The sequence below is a fragment of the Falco cherrug genome, chromosome 3 (assembly GCF_023634085.1).
Source record: "Falco cherrug isolate bFalChe1 chromosome 3, bFalChe1.pri, whole genome shotgun sequence".
Classification (NCBI taxonomy): domain Eukaryota; kingdom Metazoa; phylum Chordata; class Aves; order Falconiformes; family Falconidae; genus Falco; species Falco cherrug.
The window spans coordinates 112921514-112943338 of record NC_073699.1 but is presented as its reverse complement, the minus strand read 5'-3'; the positions used below and the strand labels follow the sequence as shown (position 1 = coordinate 112943338).

The following is a 21825-nucleotide window of genomic DNA, read 5'->3' as shown; positions in this document are numbered from 1 at the left end:
TGCAGACATTTACCTAAGTTGGGGCACTGTAATCACTGACAGCTCCCAATAGCACAGCAATACAATTTTGAACAAATGCTATTCTGGCTTGACGGCTTTGGTTACCACTGCTAGCTGGCCAAGATTCCTTTGATCCTCAGCAGTGCACGTTATTGTTAGCTTTTTCTTTCTCAAGTGTGTTCCTTCTTTGATGAATAAGTTTCTTTCCTGCAATATTCTTCGATTCTGCTTATCTGGTGTCAAATGCTTTGTACCCAACTAGGACATAATTTACACCAGTATTGAACATACCACATAGCCTGTAGTATGTGTCCCATTATATATATCCTAATAAATCTCTAGAATATGGACTATATGGACTAAATTTTCACATGGACACAAGCCAGAGTATTTGAACGAGAGAAGCACTCCCTTGATATCCCAGATGCTGAACTGTTTGGGAATTCTGATCCGTGTGGTGATGAACTTCATCCCCCTGCTACAGCCTCCTGGTGCTTCTCCCCCCATCTCCTTCCACAATCTGTGTTTGGTACATCACTGCCACTTCAATAAACATGCGAAAAGACCTGTCCCCACTGGCTGTAAAACACTTAACATTTTCACACAGCAACTGTTACAAAGTAAGTGAATTACATAAGGCACTCTTTAACATCAGGCAAAGGTGGTGGTGTGATCATGATGTGTGAAAGACAAAGCAAAGGACTCTTAAAACCAGAGGAAAAAGGTGAACAAACGCATTGAGGGCAGCAGCTTCTTGTTAGGACAAAAACTGTTTTTAGTGAAGAACTCTTTTTGGTTTTGCTGGTTCTCCTTATCCTCTCCCAACACCGTATCTCCCTCTTCTGTCAGGAACCTGCTCTAGGCTTTCTTCTTTACTATGCAAGCTTGTCATGTCTGTATTTAATGAAGTTTAATTATCTTCTGAGATTCAATGAATAATTATAAATCTCTTCAAGATGCAATCACAAGCACTTCATGGTTCATTAACAGTGGAAAATCAATTGTAATTCACGTAATCCGTCTCTCCTGACCAGGCATACCCCCTGTGCACCTTGTTGTTCCTCCCTCATTTCAGCACTGGGGAATACATTGGTCTGCTTTCCTATGAAGCAAGTTAGAGTTTAGGGTAGGGGTGAAGAACTGGAGAATGCAGGAAGCAGGAAATGGGAGCCTGGAGAGTGATGTTGGATAAGCCCACAAGTGAACTCTGTTGTGAGTGCTTTGGAGGTGTCATCAGCTCCAGATTACCAGTTTCCTCAGTTTGGAGACATTCACCTCCAAAGAGTGCAGTGGCCTCCCTTTGGGAATTGCCTTTGGCTGTGTACATCTTGTCTTCCTCTTGATCTGGTCTTCAATTTGAACTTGTTACAGTTTTCCCTGCTGAAAATCTCCTGAGGTCTGTGAGCCTTTGCACTGCTTGAAAAGTAAGGACTGAAAGTTTATTTTTATTGGGACTGAAAAAGCTGGAGGTGTCAGCTCTAGCACAGGAAGCTATTCAGTGCTATCTTTAACTTTCTAAATGGCAGGCAGCATGTGAATCCAGCTGCACAGTGATCCTGGAGTGACCTTTCTAATTGAAACCCTTTAACCTTTCTGCACAATTATAGCTACAAAATTTTACTGAATGCAGAAAAGATGGTTGTTTTTTAATTTTTTTATAAAGGTTAAAAGATTGAAAAATAAAAGAGAAAGTGAGATAGAGAAAGAGGGATGGAAATTAATGCAGTTGAGTTGCAGTTTCCAGCAGCCCCAGGAGAGCTCTGCAATGAAGATGACATTTCCATACAATTGACATTTCCCGGCTGGAGCAGTCCTCTGATTTGCAGCTGCTTGTGTGCAAAGACCATCATGAAGAGGATCATTTAGTTTCTCATATTCATCAAATGGGATTTAATTTTCCCCCATCCCCACATACCCCACATCTCTTTTCCAGAACTGGCACAAGCTGAAAACTCTTCCTCTCCCTCACCTTTTGTAGGGGTGACCTTTGCCAGACCTCCTGCTTTTTCAGCTCTTTGCAGAGTCTTCCAGAAGTGAGAGCTTGCTATTTACTGGAAAAGTGGATGGGATGGGGACAATGGCTCTCATGATTTCAGCTTCCAATGTTTGAAGTGAGTGTATTATTCCATTTCTTTATGTTTGCATATTTGTGTTTCTGTATATGTCTCTTCTTGGCTAATGTTGCTGTACAGCACTACAAGGACTCCTTGCAGAGCATAGCTTTGTGGCTTTCAGGATCTGCAGGCTCATACACAGGCTTCCAGTATCTTATACACAAGTCCTTCGTGGGTGATACTCCTTCTGAGCACAGGTTACTGTGAAACAGAGCAGCTTTTCTTCCAGATTATAGAAAATTTTCTAAAGTGCATGTATCAAACTGGAGATGTATGCTCCATGACACTACATCACTTTGAATCTGCTTAATTCAATTTAGTTGAGTAGAATATGCATCTTCAGCTGAATTATTCCTCTTCAATAAATATGTTGCTGCAGTAATCAATTGGCACGTAATTAACAAACAATAACTATCTTATTAAATATAAATGAAATGCAAATGCAATTTGGATTCATTTAGCTCCCCAGTGATGAGTTCCTTTGCTTCCCCTTCAGCCATTGCTCCTCTTGAACAAGAGCGGCTGCCACGGCCGTCACTAGATATAATAATTGGCATGCTGCCTTCTAGGGCAGTGTTGAACCAATGTTTCATGCATGCCTTGTGCTTGCACAGCAAGTCACTATGGGCAAAGCTGGATCAATTCAGTCAGCAGCTGTAGGCCACAAGGCACAGTGCTTTTATTAACCCTCTAATCCTGATGCTTTCCTATAGGGGCACTTCAGACAGCACAGAGATCAAGGCCAGCCCTTTCTTTTCACTCCTTGCCACCAGCACTGTCGCTTCTGTCTTTGCCCCAGACCATGCCTATTCTCAGTCTCTGCCTCAGTCCATCTAATCAGTGCTTTGCTACCTCTCCACGCCGAGCTGGTGTGCAGCTGCAGCTTTTCCCTAAACTAAAGCCACAGCTGCTATACGTGTCCTAACTGCTTGCCCTGTCGGTCTGCTGTCCCTTGTGCAGCTGCTCCCCTGCCTGCCTCTCCAGACTGGGCTTTCTGAACGTTGCTGCTCACTGAGCACAGGGGCAGGTTAATGCATCCCTGGCTGGGAGCTGTTGTGTTGCTGGGAGCCCTGATGGATGGATGAGAGGAAACTAGGAACCCCAGCAACTTGGTGAAGCAGGCTTCGCTAGAGATCAGCTCATGTTATTGTCCTGTCCAATCTGAATTCAGGTGTCTGCCAGCTGTGTACGGGATAGGATTTTGGATTAGATGACACAAATTAGATACAACATCTAAGTCACAGTTGTCTAAATTGCCATGTAACGTTGGTATGCCGTGCTCATAACACACAGTTTCAGCTGAGAAATGGTGGTGTTCAGCAGTGAATGAGCTGATTTTTAGCTGGTGTCATCCAGGGCATTGGAGCAAAACTCGAGGCACTTGAGTTTGTTTCTGACTTGGCCAGTAATCTGCTCTAATACCTTAAGCAAGTTGTTTAATATCTCTGTACTTTCATTTTCCTGTTTATAAAATGGATATAATGATACACACTTCCTGCATAAACAGCTTCAATATCTTTTGCTATAAAAAGCTAGAAATTTTCTTTAATATCCTCTAGTTTGATGTTTTGCTAAAATAGAAGACACTACAGGTGAGATGATTAGATAAGTGTTGACAGATTGTTTTTAGCAAGAAAGCCACTGGAAAGCATTCCTTGCAGATTTTGGCCATCATGGGCAAATTCTTCCCTATAAATATACCCCCAAAATCTTACTTGAGCACAGGTTACCTTTTGACCCTGCTTACACTGAGAGTATCAATGACTGACAACAAACATAATTGTTTAGGAGAGAAGCTGAAGATAGGAATGGTATGCTGGTAGACAGCTGTGCTTGAGCTAACACAGTAACAGAAAGACTTTGATGAGTGGTATTCCTGTTGTCTTAAATGTGTCTACAAAAGAAAGCTACTCCTGTAAAACTAAATTGCCTCTGAGCTTCTTTCAGAGCAGAGATACACATTCATAGGTTAACAGAAATACTTTAGCATCTTTTAGAAAAGAAGTGCCAAGCAAAATGGAAACTTCTGCCTTACATTTCCAGACGAGGATCTCCAGGCCATATTCACACAGCTTTTAATTAATTGATGGTTCAATTCCTGGCATCTTGCAGGTGCAAGGTAGGGTAGTCCAAGTGCACATCTCAGATATTTCTCAATTCCTCAAGCTGATTTAGGCCTGTTCCTAAACCCAGAGGAACTGAATAGGAGTTTATCATTGGCTTCAGTGGAGCAGGCCCTTTACAGAAGAAGGCTTTGATGACTGTGCAGTGGTGGAAAGGGTCACTTACAGGGCTGAAAGGTTTCAGTGGTGATGTCTCAGAAAGAAATCCATGTATGCTTCTGACGTAGAATACCCACAGTCCAGCATTCAGGATCCACCAGATCCATTGTGCATGGGCTATGGTGGATATGAAGTAGCAATGGGCCATTAATGTGCAGACTACAGCTGCTGAGGATCTAGTCAAGGGTGATAAACTGAAAAAGTACATACTTTTGTCCTTTATGAGATGCTCTGTATTTGTGGTAAGTCTAGCAACTACCCACATTGAGCTGTGGCTTTTGAGAGGGTCTATGCAAAACTGAAGGAGTGATTTCATACTCTTGTCATAGTGGTCCAGGCTCATTACTGAGCAGTGTCATCTACTGCATGCCAAGAATCTTGTTTACATAATTTCTTTTAGAAATGTTAATCTCAATGCTTTAATGCACTTGCAAGTCATATGGGAGATGAAACTAGGAGAAAACCACAGGGGACTCTGATGAGAAAAGAACTGGCTTTCGTGTTTCGAAATAGAGTATTAGTGCCAATGTAAAATGCAAGAGGCCAGATGCAAGAACTTCCCAAAAGCATTAGAACAATCCAGGGCTGCTGAAAGGCTGTAAAACATGTTTGTTTTCCCTAGTCCTGCAGCTGTCTTCCATGCTGCTGAGCAGAAACTGCTGAGGACTTCTGTGATGTCTGCTGGTTGCCAGATGAAGGTCCATGTCCTTGTTTCTGGCAATATTGGAAGTCAGTGTATTTTTTCCATATATGTGAGTAGAAAGAGAGAGGGAAAGATCACCTAACTTCTCTGTCATTTTCATGATGGCACTTCGGAATATATCCCACCAAGGGGAGCAGTGCCTGGACCCATTTCTTTATTGCTTTTTACCTGCTTTCACCATTTTTAGCAGAGTGAGATAGGTGGAACACAGTTTCACTCCCAGTGGTGACAGTTCAACAACTGCATTGCCCTGGTACAAACTGTGATACAAGAACAAGGTAAAGAACAGAGAAGGCCAGTACCTGATAGGAGTTTGCCCTACATCCTGGAAGTCTCCTGTACCGCAGGCTCTTGCCCTACTTTTCTTTGGGAAGGGGGATGAGGGATGACTTGTGTTAAGTGAGGGAGATGCTGTTTGGGAATCATCTCTATTACAGAGCCATTAGGTAAACGTTCCTGAAATAGCAGCAGATCAATTGATTCATAAGTAATTCATGCATTCCCCTCCCCTTGAGCAACTCAGAATCTATAGCTCAGGAAGTAGATGACACAGCTCAGCTCCGTTCAGCTGAGAAAACATTGGCACTTGTGTTCCCCTCAGTCCTGCACATACTACTGTGAGCACCATCTCTTCTACTGCAGAGACCTTCCCTTCTTGTGCTGGGGAGCCCTGGCACTTATCTTCTCTGTGAAATGGAGCATTTCCTGCTGTAGTTGCTGGCAAATTCTGGTTTTAGCTGTTTGAATGGATGAATCGCCTGCATGCCGCCCCAAATGCTGCAGCTGTCTCACCTTTTCTCCATTTGTCTGGTAATGTCACCCTCAGTATTGTTGCCTGCAGCAGTGTGCAGAGTGAAAGAGCAAGAGATGCTTCTGGTCAACACCAGTGTCACTGAGATCAGAATCAGATCCTTTGCAATGTTATAGCAAGAGCTTTGCAGAACTTTAAAAAGGGAACAAAGCCTGGTACATCCATCTATGGAGACTGGTGCACAGTAGCACAGATGGGCTTCAGTTCTGCATAGGTTTCTGTATCTCTTAGTGGAGCACCAGGACTCTGCAGCTGTGTACCCAGGAATAACTTTTCCTAGGCTATATCACTTCTGACTTCAAAGTATGAAAAAATAAGGCTTTCTTTCAATTCCTGGTCATAAACAACCTATTCTTAGCTGTGGTCCTTGTGTGAGAATGGACGAGCAGCAAAACACAGCGAACCTACAATGTGCTTAGCTGGGTGGCGTGGTTCTTGGGAATTCCAGTTGTGCTCTCTCTGCTGTCAGGGACGGTTAGATTAAATGGAAGCAAAGGCCTTCAAAAACTTGGGCTGTGTTACTACAGCTTTCTGATCTTCTAATATGCTGCAGATGCTCTGATCCAAACTATCTGGGCATGCAGTAGGAATTGAGCAGTGGGCATGCATTGGACAGAAAGAAACCAAGCTCCTAATATTTCTAAGACTTACAGGAACATTATTATTTTTATTTATTATTTGCAGTCCCTACAAACACTAATTAGCAGCCTCCCAGGGGAATCTGCTAGCTGTGCATCCTACTGGGCTTGAAAGCTACTGCATTCATTTTGTGTTTAAGTTGATGTTTTAATTAAACTGCCCCCTAATTATCTTAACTAGCTTTTAAATAATAACTTTCCACTGAACCATTCACATCAGCTGCTAATTGGCTCCCTTCTGTTTACATAGATCTGGCTGGCTCAAACAAATGTGGCAATGGAATGGCAGGTAGGTTTGGGAAGGGGCTACGCTCCCTTTCCTACGCTGTGCTTCTGCTCTGTTTGCCTTCATGATAATGAATCAGATTCCAGGGTGAAATGGAGATGGCTATGCTGGCAAGTGCTTCACTATTTATCCATGTGCTTTGTGTGACGAGGGTATTATATGCTCATGTTTCTGCAAGTTACTCCATCTTCAGGGCATCTGATCACTGGCCCAATGGCAAATTATTCTGTTTCTGTGTTCACCCAGTTTGGACTAATTCACAGTGCATAATTAATAGACCCTGACCCTGGCGGGGACCAGGGTCAGTTCTTGGCACAGACACTGGCATTAATAATGTATGCAGTGGCTGCCGCAAATTCTAGAGGTCACCACACAAGCTCAATAGTTCATGGGCTTGCTGTGTCTTGTACTTAGTAGGACTGGAAGGAGGAGCAGCATATCCAGAATTCCAGGCATCCCTCAGCATGCTGATATTCTGCCTTCCATGGGGCAGTATTTGCTGTGCTGGGAGAAGGCTGGTGTTGTCTGACTGCTTCCCATTGCAGCCTTTCCCCTGCAACCCACGACAAGCAACAACTGTTTGAGTGATGCTCTGTGGTGACAGTCACACTCCTCCCCACCCCTGACTGATACAGCTGGGTGGAGAAGAGCCTGAAGTGTGGACATGATATCTGATGCAGTGTTACAGCAAACGTGTCTTTGTTAGATGGTGTGTGCTGGGATTTTGGGGGTGTCTGGGTGTTACTGGATTACTGTGTGCACAACTAGGTGCATATGTGTGGGCTCACACACGAGTGTGTGCCTTTATGTGCACTGCAGGCTAGACTTGTGTGCACATCTGCAAGTGGGTGGATGTTGCTGCAAACTCTGGACGTGCAGCCATACTGGTGAGCAAGTACATGACTGCACTGTTGTTAGCACATGGGGATCAGATTTGATTCAGAGCTCTGTACTCGTGTTATTTAAATGTTCTCTGCTGGATTGCATTCCCAAGGTTCTGATCTATATATTCTGTCTCATGCAGTTTGTCAGCCTGTTTTTTCCTTCTTGTTTTCCTGTGTTTGTTTAAAACCTCTACCACAAAACCAACAAAACATGGTGTGAAGAAAAGTGTCCCAGAGGTAGCAGGTGAATGTATGTAATCATTCATTACTTGTGTCACCAATGCAAAACCATCCTAGATGCCACCAGCTCCCATTTGGAGATGTGTGCTAATCAGACTTTTATTACAATGTGTATTTGAAAACAATTAGAATTACAGTGCCAGCATGTGGCTAATTCAGCCTTACAATGTTGATTCGGTGAAGTCAGCAACGGGTGACTTAGTTTGATTGCCAGAGTGCATGTGTGTGTGAATAGCCTTTGATCAGGTGCCACTGCAGCCACCTGTCGTCAGAGAGGGACACAAATACTCTTCAGTGCTCCTTAGCATCATACAGGGTCCTGTCTAAATTTTGGGGGTATAAATGTCCCGGCGCCCTTGAACATTTATGTTGGGCCATGAGAAGAAAGTATGCATGGTGTGTGACATGCCAGGATCGGGTGGGCTGGATATAGTTTATCCTTTACCTCACCATTCATCACATTTTCTTCTGAGTATAGTGGAGCTGCGATGTCAGTGTTTGCCCCCGTGTGCTCCAGTGCCAGGCTGCTGTAGTGCAGAGGTCATTCAGCTGGGGGTGGAGCGGTGCAGGTATCTGTCATGTGTCTTTTGAGTGAAAACTCCAGAAGTTTTGAAGAGAAGGGGCAGCCCTGGACTTTTAGAAGGGACAACCCTGGAATTATAGATGTGAACTTGTGCGTTTCTGTAGTTTTGTGGAATGAGACAGGACCAAGACCACCAATTTGTCTCACCTGAGACCATCAGCAGACCTTAGGGCAATGATCACTGCTGGCCAACAAGAGCCATTACCTGAAAGAGAAAGGCTTTCACTTCATTGCTATTCCCCTGATACATCTGGCATTGCTCCAAAGATCTCTGTTGCCAGAGGATGCTGAGCAGAACATATTCTTGGAAATAAGTGATTCTTCCTCCTTGAGGAATTTGCATTCAGCAATCTTCATCTACTCATATTAATTCCCATGTCACAATGCAAAATAAAGGCCTTCATCTTCTACATTTCCAACAGCAGAATTTTGCCTGCCTTACAGGAGAAGCCTTCTTTTTCCATCATTACCATCTGTTGTCAAATAGACTGTCAGGAAGTCAGGTTTGGGTTTAGTTTAACAGAGAAGACTTGCTGTTTGTCTGTAAATTCTTTTCTTTTGTAAATGCAGCACTGTTTCACATCATAATTGTGACAGGTTTAACCTCTGCAGCTGTACTTTCATGCTTTACATCCTGTGTGTGTTTTTTTCTAACCTGTGGCTGTTAAATCTGGAGGTCTGGAAAGGGAGGAATGGGAAGACAAAGGCCATGTGTTTTGCAGGGAATGGCTCGTGCTTAAGTGCATGGTCTCACAAGCCTCCTCCTTTGAATGCATTGACAGGTGCCTTCTTTGGCAGCCTTTGTCTAGCTCCCAGTCTCTACCTGGATTAATGCAGTGGTAACGCTAATGCAGGTTTTAAGCACCTTGCATGCACATCAGTGGCCGTAATTGTCAGTTAAAGTTTGCTACTGGAATAAAATAAAGACCCTTGAAGGTATAAAAAAGTAAAGCTGGAGATAAGGAGCTGTTTTATATTGACTTTCATTCCAGAGACTGGAAGAACATAGGTTTTTGTCATCTGAGCAAAGCCTTTATGCACCAAAAAGGACAGAAAAGCAGAGAGAGATACAGAGATTGATGGATGAGCAGGAGGAGAGTGAGGAGGATGCATAGAAAATAAAAGTGGTAAAAGGGATGATTTCCTGTGATTTCAATTCTATATTAACAGACATTAAGTTGCTTCTTCTAAAGGGCACCTTCACAATTCCAGAGCAGTGCAGATGTGAGCACAATGGCTCTTCAGCATTTTGCTGGCACCTAAGGGGAGCTTGTGGGGCTTGTTTAACAACACACACAGATGTCTGATGAGAGAACTACCAATTTTTGCATGCAGGCAAGAAAATGAATGGGATGAGCTTTGTTCCCCCTTCATGCATCTTCAACAGAGCACAGTGAGGTGTGCGTTTTTTGACAGGATCTTTTGTTAAGGATATGAGGAAACCTGAAGGTTTGATCTGCCCAGTGCTCACCCTGGTGAGCTGTCCTTACTAATCTCAACACGCAGACTATACCCCAGAGTTAGAGTCAAAAACTAGGGTAAATTCTTTAACTTTGAGTCAGTAAATTAACACTCAAGCAGAAGTTTTTCACTGAAATAACTGAACATTTTGGCACCAGATTCAATAGATTCAGGATTTCACCTTAGCAGTCTCTCTGAAAGGCACACTTTAAGCTAGCCACAGGCTCTTGGACTCTCTGCAGCAATGCCTGGCTGAAACACTACATGCTGCCCTATGCAGACTAGATCGCTGCAGGACTTTTAGAGCTGATAGCATTTCAAAATAGTCCAGAAGACCATGCCTTCTTCATTTTTATCAAAATGCAACCTCATTATTTTCAAGTATTCGTGCCAGTGGATTTTGAAGTGCAATGTGAGTTACACTGCACCATCAGTTGGGCCCCATGATTTATTTCCTCCCCTAACTCAATTTACCTGTCTATTTTAACTCTTGCTGTGGCTGGAAGCCAGAACATGCTGAGAGCCTCATTCTTCTTCACCAAAATCTCACATTTTCCTTCCTTTTTTAGGGAGGCCAAGAGAACTGAATTATATTGTTCGGCTTCTTGGCCTTTATTTTAGACAAGCTGTGCTCATTTTCTCTGTTAATCAGTTTGAGCTACTAACACCACAATACAGAAACAATGGGACTTTGTGCCTGGACAGGAGTCAGATTAAGGAGTACACTGGAGCTGTAACACAAATGAACTTTGCTGTGAACACAAATCTGAGAGCTCATGTGAGTTCCAGGTGTTATCTACTGCTCTGCTGTTCTGGCATGATGGAGGTACAGAAGGCTTTCTGGATTTTGTTGTAATGGAGAAGCAGCTCTTTGGGGATATTTTGATCCCTTTGCAGCTTTAATTTTAGCAGAACTTACTCATTTTGGCCTGTCTGTTACACTCATTGTAAAACTGAGCTTCATTGTTAAAACATTTTAACTGAAAAATTCTGGAGAAAGGAAGAGATTGGATTTTCTCGGTTACGTAATTTTCTTTTAAAACAAACAAACCATTTTCCAGATGACAGGATTTATGTGGGTACTTAATCTGGAGCCAGCCATAATCTCTAAAAATGCAGCTTCCTAGTAGCTGGCTTGCTGTAATACTTAAAGTTTATAGAATTGGTGCAGCCAATCTGGGACCCTCAGAGAATCATATCACCCCAGTTCCTTCTGCTGAGAGAAGCAGCTTGCATCTTTTTATGACGTTCTCCCACCCTTTCAGCTTCCCTTGATTACTGTTTTCTTGAAATTAGCTCCTTAAAATTCTTATAGCCAATCTCCTAGACCTCCCAGTTGACGCATCTATCTTATGCTGCTGGTTTCCTCCTTCATAAGCATTCACACGGAGCATGTGCAGTACTTCGCATTTTGTTTGCTAATAAAGACCATGGAGGGATGTTAAACGAATAGAAACCACCTTACAAGAAGATGGGTTGAAAAATATTATATCACCATATCCTTTCTTTGATTTATAAGCTCAGCTCCTAGTCTGGCAATGGTTTAAAGCTTGATGTTCCTAAGAAAAACAAGAAATAGAAGTGGAAATAGAAGGCGCTGTAGTTTAATGGTAAATGCACCAGCTGTCAACATCGCCACCAGCTCAGTTCTGCAGCTTCAAACCACACAATGTCTTTTATGTGGTTTTATTTCTCTGTGTGTGAAAAAACACTGTCATATTACCTTTTCCTTCCCTCTCTTGTGGTAGCCCCCCCTCCAAGGTATTTCCAGTATTTTGTTCAGCGCACCTTATTAAATCTGTAGCATGCTTTAAAACCTTGAGCTACTGTGGAGATGGTTTGTCTTTTAGTCAGGACTCCAGGGTGAAGTATCTAGAAACCATTCCCTCTGCCATGCTCTTGTTTCTTCATTTGGTTTATTAATTAAATATTTATTTTGTTACTTCATTATTTCAGATTTTTATTTGCCTTTCACATTTAGAGGAACTGAGTGAAATACTTAATTCATTGCCTTCTGCGTATGCTGTCTGTTGGGGAATTCCTCCTGAAAGTGCTGGGCTGCTTTGGTGCTTTTTTGCGTTGCCATTTCTGAGGAGTTTTATATTTACTCAATTAGCCAAAGGTGATTATTTATTCAACCGGAAGAAAAAAAATCATAAGCAGCTGGGAAGCTTTATTTGTACTTGTGTCTTTCTTCTCAAATCTGCAGTTTGTTAAAACCTGCTGTATGAGTATTTAACAATCATTTTTCTCCCTCATGCATGTCTATTTGTGAAAGGAAAAATAGACACTGATTGCATGGTGTAGCTGATTAGTTAAACAAATGCTCTGCAAGCCTCAGCCATATTGGAGCTTTCTGTATTGACCCCATATACTATTTCTCTGCACATAACAAATACCACGTGACTTCTATCCACATTTGGCATAAATTGGCATAGGAAGTGCTGCTGATTTACACCACCTAAAGATGTATTTACCCTGCTAGTAATGATGGATTTCATCAAAACTCCTGATGCCACTAACAGAGCAGATCATAATGAGAACAGGATGGACTGGGATCAATAGCATTTTGATTTCCTTAGGTCTGCAGTCCTGTAGCACACACATTTTTTTCATTATTATTCTTTCAGAACCATGGCTGGCAGCCAGAGTGGTTCCATGCACTGCACTGAACTCTCTGAGGTATTGAGCGGTGTCTCTTTGTTACTGACAATGGCATGCAAGGCTCTGGTGGGACTGTATAAATGCACTGCAGGCCTGAAAAATGGAGAAATGGCTCCCCAAATACATTTTGCTAATCCAGACATGCAGCAGAGTCAGAGCAACAAAAGAAAACAGATCCTGCCTTGTTATAACAAAGTTTTGCCTTCCCCATATCTCTGGGGATCCAGTATTCTCATTATCACTAAAGTGATGGTAGCAGTCACAGGCACAAAGTGACCGAATGCATAGGAGATACGCATTTATTCTTACAGATGAGACAAATGTGGAGGCAGGGGGAAGCTGGCAGGGAAGATGCAATGCTGCCATCCCCAACTGCTGCAGCTTGAAGACACATCTTTAGAAGATGTTCCTGCGACCCAATTAGGGAGGTAATTAGATAACACTGTGAAAAACATCCTGGTAGCCAAGTATATGGTAGGCACGAAGCTGAAGAAGTTGCATACTCTGTCCACAGCAGGGGATAAACATGAAAACTATTTGTCTCCTTTCTACCATTGCAACAATTTGTAAAGTCTAGTCTCCAATTCTACAAAAGTCCAAACAAAACAAAACCAATGAGAAGTGTGTTGATGAAAGTGCTGTTCATCCAAAGGACTTTTGGCAGGATAAAGGGTTTGTCTAATCTAGGTCCTGGATTGACACTGTATCACAGTGAACCTAGCATTTGCACCTTTCTCTTAGCTTTTCTAGGTAATAATAGCAGATGGGATGCAGTGGGAATGCAGTCACAGAAAGATGCAATGGGATGGAGGTTAGCACAGGTGAACCATGCACACCCAGGACACTGGGGAAGCATGTGCAGCCCATACTGGAATTTATGCTTCTGTTGCTACTGTGTGCTTGTTTGAAGCTGGCTCGGGTACTTACACTGCAGGCAAACTCCAGTTGCATGGCAGGTGAAAGTAACAGGATAAATCAATTGCTAGTACTCATTTTTACAGGATAAGGGAATGCAGAATTCTGCAACAATCACATCCAATTGAAATAATGGCAAGGCACAGGCAGGACTGTTTAAATTTTCTGGGTTGCTTTTTCGTCAGGGGACCTGAACACTGAATTGTGTAGCAATTATGGATGTAATAACTTGACAATGTTAAATATCATTAATGACTGATCTAAGGGAACTTGCAAATGACCATGTAGTTACACAGTGTTTGCAGCATAAATATCAATTAACGTTGTAGCTGTAGCTGTTTGTACTTAGTAGATTATATCAGAGAATCCCACAGAGTGGGAAGGAGTGTCAAATGATCTAGCACAGGAGAAAAGGGTGATATTATGAAACTGATAATTAAGGAAGATCTTGGACTTCTCTATGATACATCTGCTAAAACAATAGGGATGCTCAGGAGTCATGTGCAGAAACCTGAAAAGCAGTATGTATATGTCTATATCTACATCCATCCATCTGTCCCTACCAAATTAGGCAAGGTAAAGGAATTAATGTGGCAGTTAGCTCAAGGAATTTTGCTTTAGCTTAAGCTGCAGAGGCTGTATTCTTGGACTAAAAGGCTTGGGACTCTGGATTTTGGTCTCAGTGATTTATACAGTAATTGTCTGCAGTATGCAGCACATACATTTATTTCAACAGGAAGCTGAAACCTGCTCCAGTGCAAAGATACTTCTGGACTCCCTCCAGAGCCCACACTGAAGGCCGATGAGTGTCTGTCACAGTCACAAGCTGCAGAGCTCTGGGAGCACCAAAATGACACACTGGCTCATCAATTTCAGCAAAGAGGTTATATCTCTGTCTGATGCACTAGTCATCTACTAGATGTTTGTCACTCTCATAGAAAGGGGAGAAAGCAGCCAGTTAGCCAGGGTTTGCTTCACAAGGAAGCTTGGGAAGAAGCGTTGTATTTCATTGTGGACAGAAATTGCTGATGCTTTTTCTTTCCCCTTCCCTTAGCTATAAATGAGACCTGGAGAGAGGGACAGAGAGAGCAAGGAAAAAGAATTGATAAAATTCAGTAAACCTGTTTCTAATTAGGAACTACAGCAGCAGCAGGTGCATGGTGTATGTTCTCCTGCCGCGTACTCATCCTAACAGTAAGAAACCAAATTTTAATAATATTTGCATCAGCATGAATGTGAAGTAATCCCAGTGAAATCATGGTGTTTATCCTGGATTTGTACCAGTATCAAAGAAAGCTTAATCTGTCTGATTCATGTCAAGTGTCTTCTTTACTGTAATGACGAAACCAGCCTGAATTGCAGCTTGCCTTTCTGCAGGCTTAAGGACGCCCTTATTTTCTGTTGTCCAGGGTTTGGGTATTTCATGTCTTGGCCCAGTGGTATACACTCTGTTCTTCCCTTCAGAAATGGTGGCCACTGTCCTGATTGGAATTCTTGATTTTGTGTTCAGTACTGGTATATGTAGGAGTAACTCCATCACAAGTGTTGGAGGCAACATCTTTTATGCCTGGCCTGGTATCCCCATTTCCTGCTGGGGAGTGTAGCAATCAGGCATTTGTATTTGAAAGAAGGAAGTTGTAAAATAAATAAACTAGTAGAAGTATGGAGAGAGGATTCCAGCTTGTATGGAAGAGGCAGGAAGAAGAGAGGAGAGATGCAGTGGAAGGTGGAAATGACAGGGGTAGAGTATTAGGTGATGCAGATAGGCATCTGGAGTTCTTCCAAATCACATCAGAAGAGGCCCAGTCCCATAACTCCCACCTCAATGACTATTGCATTAAAAATCTGTCTAGCAAATCAATCTCAAGTGAATACTGACAGTAAAGTGTATGTTGTAGGGTGAAGTCAAAGGACCTAGATCGATAGAGGTGAATATCAAATGCACATAAGAGCTGGCAAAGGGCTTTAAATGTGGTGAGTAGGACAGGAGCATGGGAGAGCAGTACACGGGAGAGCAGCACAGGAAACAGTGTACTCTCTAAATGTGTCAATCTCAGAGAGGTGACAGCTGTCAAGGCAGATGACAGCCTGATGGATTGTCACCTGCACTGACAGACAAATGAGCTGTGCTTATTATGGGAGATTTTTTTTTAATGATGTGCTGCTTTTTTTCCTGTTTTCCAGAATCAGAGTTGGTCTAAATTCTGATCTTTGTTAGATGCTGTTAGTGTTTTTTATTGAAATCGAAAAACCTTTTACATCTCATCAGAAGCATGATTTGGCTCTAGTTCCATTGGACTCACTGGAGTCTCTGAGTGGAGTCGGAAGGATTCTATAGGCACAGATGTATGCAAGACCAGTCCTAGGACCAGCCCAGGATGTTCACACAACCTAGGGACAGCCCTTTTATGGGGCCTCAAGTTAGTATAACCTAGCAGTTTGGAGAATCCATTAATTTTTCTTCTCTTTTCTCCTTTCTGCGCCATGGACTTGAGGAGAGGTTGAGCTGCAGTGCTAACCACTAATTCAGAACACATTATCTACACCTCTGCTTTATTAAACGGTTCAGTTCTGCACAAGGATTAAAAAACCCTCCCTGCCAAAACATGCCTGTTCCACTCAGTGTGTTGGCTGACAGGCAAGAGCAAGCAGCCTTGGAAATGCATTGTTCATCCTCAGACAGGCCAGGCAGTGAGAGTCCTCCTATCCCCAGCATTTCTGGAGCAGATTATCGGGACATCAGTGTTCTGTTGATGCTGTTGTGTCTCTTTCCCTGCCAGAGAAATGATAGCAAGGGAGGGCCTGGTAATCCTTTAGCTCTTTTATAGCTTGGAAGGGAGCAGGGCCATACTTAATTCTTGGTTTATTATTATAAGCTGACTCAGTTTGTCCTTCCTGTATGTTTATTTGTTTTGTGTGTGAATATCAGTAAACATTTCTGCACACCTGCAGTCAGTTCACTGTGGGTGGCTCCTTAACTAGATCTTGGTCTGTCCTGGAAAGATGTTCTGTAGTAGGAAGGGTTCAAAGTTTATAGCTGATCGGTCATTCCATATTTAGTCCCTGCCTTCTCTGCAGGCATGTCCAGGTACTATCTGCAGCTGTGATTTCACAATCATTGTACAAGATCAATACAATCCCAGTTCTTCTGGCAGGACAAATTTGATTTTTGCACTTTGTTACACATGGCTGCATTTCTGTGGGATTAGCAAATACATGTAGCTCAGACTTTAAGCCAGTTTAAATTTTTATGTCAGCTTACACCCTGCCTGTGGGAGGACAAGCAATATCTGATCCAACATAAAGTTAAAGCAGGGCAGACAGATAATGTAGACGTTGCTTGGCAATGTGATGCTTTGTCTGGGACTGTCCTCCCAGCTGGGGAGAGTACAGAGTTTGAACAGAAGGGGCATTGTGGAAGATACCTGGAAAGGGAGAGGGAGACTGGCTAAGTTGAAAAAAGAATGGCAGAAAGAAAGAGACAGAAAAGCAAACAGGACCTAATCCTGTATGGTACTGAGTTCCCTTTAAGAAGCATACACTGCCTTCAGCTCCTAGTGACTGCAGCAGAGGTGGCTTTTACTGATACACTTTTTTATTATTCTCACTCCACAGTTACAGACAGGATTTGGATGGAGGCAGGAAATGCTTAGTACCCTGCTGGTCTGACCCATGGTGACAGAGAACAATAAGGGCACAGCTCAGGGGTTGTGAAAGAGCCAAGAACTGGGGACAGGCAGGAAATCTACTCTTATCGTTTATCATTCCTGCTCCGTGGCCCCTTACCAAACATCAGCAAAGATCCCTTGCACTCTCCAAAAAGCAGGAAGCCATTTTACAGGAGGGGAAACAGAGGCAGGGGTAGAGGAAGGCTCTGTTTTCCAAATGAGACTATCTGTTTTAGATGACTGTTTCCTCCTAAATCATGCACCAAGTTTGTGTGAGATGCTGCGTGTTGCCAGAAGAGGGTCAGAAACAGAACCCAGGCGACCAGATTGCCTGAACAGGGGGTGTCGTGTCATATCCCAAAGGAGCTGAAAGTACAGTCCCTCTATCAAAGGCGGGGAGGAATCTGCAGCTGGGGTGCCAGCTGAAATAGTTAATAGAAGAAAATATTCACCTAACATTTAATTATTTAGAGCCAGAGTTAATTTTGCAGTTCCTCTGGCAGGTTTCTCTGGTCATTAGGGCACTGGCAATGAGTCTTTCCCAGGAATCCAGCTATTGATCAATCTCTCTGAAGGCTAATGTGTCACTGAGAGGTTGGAGGTAGCTGTATCTCAGGGCAGAAGCTGAGCAAGGCAGGATTTATCCATGCTCTTAAACTTTACTTTTCCTTCTTTCCTCCCCATCCTTTCAGAGAGATAATAAAAATAAAGACACATAAACTCAAAAAGAAAGAATAATGGCTTCACCCTGCTGAGGGACTATATTTTGAGATTTTGGCTAGCTTTCATCATAAGTGCTGCTGACTTGAAGAAATTCTTTTGATCATCTAAACCTTGGCTGGAGTAAATTGCCAAATCCCATTGGATTCCTTGGGATTTACCACAAATGCCAAATGAAAGATTTATCTGTGGCCCACCAGGCCAGCATAGCCATTCAGAGCTGTGCTGTCCCCAGAAGCAAAGGGCAGCACTGGGGGAATAATCTTTAACCCCTAATCTACTGTGCAAAGGTCTGACAAGGTGTAGGGATCATCTGATCCTGCCCAGGGCACAAGAATCATTTCTGATGGAAGGAAGTCCTGAACAGGGACACTCCGGCTTTACTTGGAGAGGGGAGATCTTTACGTGCCAACCTTGGCCCTGGAGGGTCAGGGTAGCAGCGTGTAGAAAAAAGGAATTCATTCTGGGCAACACTCTGCAATGTTTGCTTGTATTAGCTCTCTACTTTCTCACTTTCTCCTCCTGTCCACACTTTTAACATCACACAAAGGCTTGGGAGTAGTGGAAATAGCTTATATGTTATTAATGGTTGTAACCAGTGGCCATGCTAACTGAGCCATTACCAAGTCAGCTCCATTTCATGCCCTCTTTCCACTTTCTCTGGCTTGACTTTTCTGCTCTATTTGTTTGAAATGAACAGAGATGAAGTGAAATGACTCTACAGCTCTCCCTGTTTCATGCTCAAGACCTAGAAGGAGAGTAGAGTGTTGCTGTGTCTGGCTCACAATTTGTGGCTCTACTGCAATGCAGCCATTCCCTAGCAAGTGCTAGCATGCACAGAATCCTTCTCTCCCATTCAAAACCTAATTTGCATGCACCACCCCACTCCTTTCTGCTCTTACTTTCCCTATGCTCTGTACGCTTTCATTCCACATGCTCAAAACCGCCAGGTGTTGAATGTTCCCTGAGAATTTCAGCAGTACACAGGACTACACAGGGAGTCCAGATGTGATAAGTGAACTAATAGTTATGTGCTTCCTCACTCAGACCCAGGGGGATCTTGGGAACTCAGCGGGATCTTTGCCCAGATTCCAGGGAATAAGCAAAGAGGCTACAAGGACTGTGGCATTGAATTTGATGAGGCTTTTTCCTCTGGGACTCAGCTGTAGCTTGCATTGCAATTGTAAGGTAGACACACAACACCCCTGACCCCCACAGAGATGAGATATTATAGCGCTGCTGCTGTTGAGGCTTCTGCCTCGCCATGCTGTGTGAAGAGGTTGGGAGTTCTGCCTGGAGTCAGCCAGCAGTGGGAAGCCACCACACACTGGGGTTGCATGAAGAACACCCACCAAGCATGTCTCCTTGTGCTCTTTGCTGGCTGAGAAATTGTTCCGGCTGTAAGTTTTAATCCTTTCTGTATAGAAGCTTCCAACTGGTACAGCTCATTCTTCCTGCTTAGCTAAACGTGTTTTCAAACACAAGCCTGAAACTTAGCGGATGGTAATTACACTTTGACATTAATATTTAAAACACAAACACAGTTAGCACTCTAATACTGTCCCCAAAGGCTACTGCTCATTTAAGTTTCATCCTTATGAGACTTAATTATTGTCAGGGATGAATCCTAAAAGGCAAGAAATATTACAGCTCAAAGACTTAACATTCCCTTGATTATTAGAGCTACAGGATTTGGGCACAGAGTATGGAAAGGACCTTGGCTACAGTGGTAACGCTTATACGGCTACTAAAATCCAGTGAGTTTTTAAATCCAAAAGCCTGATTTTAAATGGCTGCTGAGATCCCCTTGTACTTACAGTTATGCAGAGATCTCAGCATTCGGTTGGTTTAGCCAAAGAATAACTTTGCAAAACATAAATGTCATTACCTGTTGTACGGATGGAGAAACAGCAGTGTTTTGGGGGCCTGACCCAAGGCTACATCAGGACTCCGTAGTCTCAGCCTTCCCCTCTCTGGAATAAGTAGCTCAGGTGGTGAGAATAGCAAGTGTCTGATGTTTCAAGCCTGCTGCTTAACTATTCTTCAAGCTATTTCTCCAACATAATCTCTTCATAGACCTTTTATAAGAAAGAACCCTGACATCACACATTTTCAAATCAATTTGTGCAGCTGCAGTTATGTTCCCAGGATATGAAGAGCTAGCTGGCCATTTTAGATGCTTTTTGGCATTCTGAAACACACTTTATTGTTTGCAATACAATAGGGCAATCTGCTACAGAAACACCAGTAAAAAATGTTAGATTTTCTGCTGGTGTAACTCCAGAAGCATCAAGAGACTGGGCTGTGAAGGGAGTTTGGCTAAACACCACTGACTTCATCCTCAGTCAAACGTGAGTCTGTTCAGTTACTCTCTGGATGTCTCTGAGATAACAGCTGCACACTGGGTGAGAGGAGAACAGTGAGCTAGAGCTGGGAGGAAGAATTCCTTATGTGTCCTTATGTCAACAGGCATCCCTGATAGATACCACCCAGCACGGTGTTGAGGAGACAGGCGGCTACTGATAACATCTCATGCTCTAGGGTTGTCACAGGGGATGTATGCACTCAGCCAAGTTCTGCCCTGGAAACCAGATAGTGTGTCTTGATCAACAGTCAAGATTTGTTGTCCTTAGCAGGCTTCAGATGAAGGCTTGAATCAAAGCCAAATCAGGTGCATGTTAGGGGCTGTTTTCTGTTGTACTGCATTAAAGTAGGAGTCAGTGTGGTTAGACTAGTTCATGGCTGGAGTGCATCAGGGCATGTGTACAGAGGTGACTCTCCTTCAGTTCTCCAGCTGCACTTTGCTGAGGATCTCCTGATTTTTGTTTTGAGTGCAAACAGGTAATTAGCTGAAATCACCAATTCCACCTGGCTTAGCAACAGCAGTTGTAAAATGGCTTGTTTCCAGTCTTCTGAAGGGAAAATCATACATTTCCAGAGGTCTGATCAGAACTGAAGCCAGGTTTAAATTTGCCACCTTCTGTTTGGAATTGGGTCTTGGACGATGTTCCCCTGGACCCAAGCATACTGCAAAATTTTGCAAGTCTTGGCAAGCCTCTGGCTCAGCTTGGGATGAATTTCAAACCTGAGACCGTACCCCAAAGTATGTGAGCTTTTCTATTTCAAGATGTCGTTATTTACATTTTGCATGGTTCTAGTAAAATTCATAGCCAGGAAGCTGAATTTTGTTTTTCCTCTTGCCTCCCTCCCTCTTACTTTCAGCTTCTGTGCTGTGTTGGCTACTCAGTAGTAATATTACATGTGGTGGGAAACCCAGACCTCATGGAAGGAAAGAAATCCTTTGACATGTATCTTCAGATTAATTACTAGTTTCATTAACAGTCTCAAAGCCTTTAATGGAGGGTGGTGCAGACTCTACCACCTGTGTCCAAGGAAAGGCAAGTCTGCTGCCATCTGCTCCCTCAGCCTAAAACTAATGAGTGCATTAACTTCTAGAGAGAGATTCATAAACTTCCACTGCCTGAGGATGCTATGAGCTGTTGATGTTTAAAGAGTAGCCTCCAAGGATTGCCTAGCCAACTGTGCTCCATTTTATTTAGAGAAACACATCAGAAAGCTCCCATTATTCACAAAAAGGTGTGTGATTTTTCTGGGGGTGATAACTATGTTATAATAGATTAAATCCATCATTTACATTGCTCAGGAAGCAGGGCTAGTAAGTGCACTCCTACCACTCTGGCAGATGATTTAAAAAATAACAAATACAGGCACAGTGGATGTGAAGTCTGTGTCCCACTGCACAAACGTGTGATGTGTGTAGGATGCTGGAGCACCAGGGTGGCTGTTTGTATATTGATGTAAATGATGACCCAAGGAGCAGTGAAACCAGGAGGGT

The 21825-nt window shown here is 43.1% G+C and overlaps 1 protein-coding gene across 1 annotated transcript in view; it reads left to right on the top strand.

Moving 5' to 3' along the window:
- The window catches only part of DISP3 (dispatched RND transporter family member 3), a 103536-nt gene that overhangs the window by 19138 nt on the left and 62573 nt on the right, over positions 1-21825 (top strand).